Source organism: Suricata suricatta, chromosome 6 (genome assembly GCF_006229205.1).
Source record: "Suricata suricatta isolate VVHF042 chromosome 6, meerkat_22Aug2017_6uvM2_HiC, whole genome shotgun sequence".
NCBI lineage: Eukaryota > Metazoa > Chordata > Mammalia > Carnivora > Herpestidae > Suricata > Suricata suricatta.
In genome coordinates this window covers 63,509,650-63,513,350 of record NC_043705.1, presented here as the reverse complement: position 1 = coordinate 63,513,350, position 3,701 = coordinate 63,509,650, and the positions used below count along the sequence as shown (strand labels likewise).

Below are 3,701 nucleotides of genomic sequence, written 5' to 3'. Positions count from 1 at the left end.
TTTTTTTTTTCTTTTTGCATCAGTGGTGCATGTCACCTTCCTGCAAGGCAACCAGTTTGCAGATCTGGCCAGAGGGAAAATTACTGGGCAACAGAATGAAAAGGAGGCATAAGTCAGCCCAGCTCTCTGAACCCTAGAAAAGGCAACTTTCCTCTAGCTCATGAAAGAGGACAATTGTACTCAGTACCACTTATCCAGTGCCAACAATCTGGTAAGCCCTCTATTCAGCGCCACACCAAGGCTATAGCAAGGTGACCCAGAATTTCAGGCCGAGGTCAGGGAAAGGTCGCTGCCTGAAAAATGGAACTAGTCAAAAGGAAAGAATCCTAGGAATGGGTGAGGTTAGTCACCCACAAAAGTAGCCCGATCCACAAAATGGCATAGAAAAGCATTTTTTAATGGAATTTAAAGTTCTTTTAAATGATCCCTCTGGCCCTGGCAAGCTGGTGTTAGATGTTCTGAGGTATGCTCATAGGCATCAGCATTCTGTCATGAAAATTCCTATAGATTTCATCCATTCCTTTATTTCTTCTTTTCTGTTTCTTCAGTTCCCTCCTCCCTGCCACTCCAAGCTTCAAGACTAGACTAGACAATAGGCACGAAGACACTATCACCTTGTTATTTGAAACCCTCTCTAAAAGCTTTCCCTTCCCAGCATCTTTCTGGTGCCTCCCTATAAAGGCACGGTGTCCAGTACATGCCCGTGTGATGACGTTAGTTGTGCACAGTATGCTGTGAGGACCCATTTTAAATAAGACCTTTCACAGTAACCAGAACCTTGATGTTGGGAATATTCATTTGTCCTTTCACAACTTCCTTACCTCATGTGATGCATATGAATGCTTCTAGGGTGCCTGTACTGAGCAGAGGTTATCAGGATGAAGGAACGTGGGCTTAGGGTTACGTATTTTCAGGTTAAAAATAAAGACATTTCTTCCCCTAGATGGCAAAAGGAAAACTTCTTACAAATAAATGCACAAACAAAACTTGATCACTTTAAAGATGTGATAAAACTAGGTGAAAAGGATTTTTATTTTAAAGAGGCATCCAGAAGCTGATAGGCATAACTAAAATGTTTACTACTCATCTGTTATCTAAGAAATCCCCAAATCATGAAGTTAGAAGGTATTTCATTACTTCTCTTCAGTGTGTGGAAGGATGGAGAGAGACATTTCAAGTTCTTTTTGTTTTATATTTGTTGTCAAGAATTCATATAAGAAAGTCAATTTTATACAAAATAATTTCGTAAAATTACTTTTAAGAGAGTCAATTTCCATAGATCAATTTCAGTAGGTCATATAATATAAGTCTTTTAATATGAGCCCCTTAGTTTTATTAGTACATTATAAATTATTTATCTTGGAAAAAATACATTGAAGACAGAATTAGAATGTCTTTGGTATATATAGCTCGCAGCATTAAGTTAAAATAGTATAATACATGTTATACAGAGAGAAATGTAAATGTGGCCTAAAAGAACATTTTTGAGTCAGTTTCACATTAAACATTGAATAGAAAAGTTGACTTATCTTAAAATAAAGCAAGTCACTATATCACTCTGCTACAAGCAAATGTTTCGTTTGTAAATAAGGATGAACTGACAGTGCTTGAAAGTGTAGTTCATCAAAATCACAACAAGAAACCAAATATTATGAATGTGTAAAATTCCATGTTTATTTAATATCCATTACATAGCCGGTTCATTGAAACCAGACTTTGTAAAGACAAATAACATCTCTGATGAACATAAACAATATCATATAGTTGAAATTCACCCTGTATTTTCACATGAATAAAGATGTCATTATGCAAGAGTTGCAACAGTAAAGACCTTGCTGTGAATTGGCATGGCATGCTTCAAGGCAGCACCAGCCTCCCTCAGCTCAAGGGGAGACATTCGCAGCTCTGCGTCAGGGAACTGGGTGATCACGTGTTCACACTCAACTGTCGTGGGACCTCTCCCCAATATCAGAGTTGGCGTCCAGTGTGGTCTGTGTCATGGGTACCTCCTCAGAGGACACATCCAAAGCTCAGGATGGGTATTCTTAGGACAAAACAAAACAAAACAAAACAGAAAGCCAATGGCAATATGTAGATAATGTAAAAAGGCTCACTCTGGTCAAGGGGAAATAGTAATATCAAAAATATCTTTATAGGTGCACATATTTATTGTTATATATATTGCACATATTTATAGTTGCACATATAATTATCTTTATAGTCTCACGTATTTATTGAAGTTTACTATGTGCCAGAATGATACTAAGCCCTTACCATTCACTGTTGAATAAAATGGTCACAAGAATACTTTAAAATAAACACTTTAGTTATCTATGTTTTATAAATTGGGAAGGTAAGCTTGACAGAAGTCAAGGAACTTGAACGCAGCTTCACGGTAAATAGTAGAACCAGAATGCCCTTTGTAGCATCAAATATGGCTCAGAGAAGACCAGTCACTTCCTGTGTCTGACATTGTAGATGAGCTGATAGCTTCCTCAAAGCTATTCATAGCCCTTTTCCGCCTTGCTTTTCTCTATTATGGAGGCTAGAAAGCTAACATTCCTCACATTCTAAAAAGACCTCTTTTGGTCTCTCTGATAATATTTTTTTCTTCCAAGTTTTACATTCCAAACCACAACACAAGTTTTCTTGCTCCTAGGAGTGACCCTGTGATAGATTCTGGCTAAGATATAAGGTGAAGTTTTTGGGGTCTACCTTCTTAACTAGGTTTTACAAAATGTTTTGTTTTAAGAGACAGAGTCAGCTGTATGGCAGGTCTCTAGCTAAGAGATCTTAGCCATGTTAAGTATTCTACACACACACATACACACCACTCACACACACACATGCACACGCAGAGAGCAAGAAAAACAAACTCCTGGTCCCATCACCCCTCCACCTTTTTTTTTTTTTTTTAACCTATACTGGATTATCCATCTTCAGATTGGTTGATGTATAAAAGAAAAAACAGTTCTGGTAATGTTAATTCAGTACTTGTGGCTGAACTGCCTTATAGAGTTTTGTGACTTACTGGGGGGAATAATCACTAATATTTGTTAAGTAAAGTATAAATGATTGAGCTGTAAGTCTTAATTGAGGTATGTTCTGTTCTGTGTCTCTACAATTAATGGTGGGTGAATTTCCTTTTATTTGAATACTAAACACTAGCACATCTGAAATGGCTATCAGTTCTTTTTGCTCTCAGTATGTAGGTTAAGAAATAAGATAAGCCCTCTGGGCTATGTGCACAGAAAGAATAGCTATAGCCCTGATCAGAGAGTTCCAAAGTCTAGAATTGAATTCATTGTTGAGCCAAACAGAAAATGAAAGGAGAAAATCAAGGGGAGAAAAGAAGACATTTTTGGAGAAGGTGAGATACTCAGATTAAAAAAAAAAATCTGTGAAATTGAACAAAACTCACTTTTGCACCCATTCCTCCGTTAATGATTGGAAAAATCATGGAGGCATATTGCACTTATACGCCCAAGGATCCTGAAAAATGAGGAAACAAATCGGCTGTCATTCTTCCTTTTGTAAACCAGACAGCGCCAGGTATTAGAAACCCTAAAAGAGACCCTTACCAAATTAACCATGGAGACTGGCGGAAATTGGGTAAACTCTCCTTCCCTTACACCAAGGAGGGCTATGCCAGGCTTTAGGGGTGCAATGGTAACTCAGCTGACGCAGGATAGGGTCAGTTA

The 3,701-nt window shown here is 37.8% G+C and overlaps 1 long non-coding RNA gene across 1 annotated transcript in view; it reads right to left on the bottom strand.

Annotated features, from left to right (window-relative positions):
- Positions 1-1,652: 1,652 nt before the first annotated feature.
- LOC115294137 overlaps positions 1,653-3,701 on the bottom strand; it is a 37,922-nt gene continuing 35,873 nt past the window's right edge. The window contains exons 3-4 of the long non-coding RNA XR_003909742.1: positions 3,422-3,492; positions 1,653-2,044 (exon numbers count right to left, since the gene is read on the bottom strand). This is a non-coding gene — a long non-coding RNA (uncharacterized LOC115294137). The remainder of the gene's footprint in view (positions 2,045-3,421; positions 3,493-3,701) is intronic.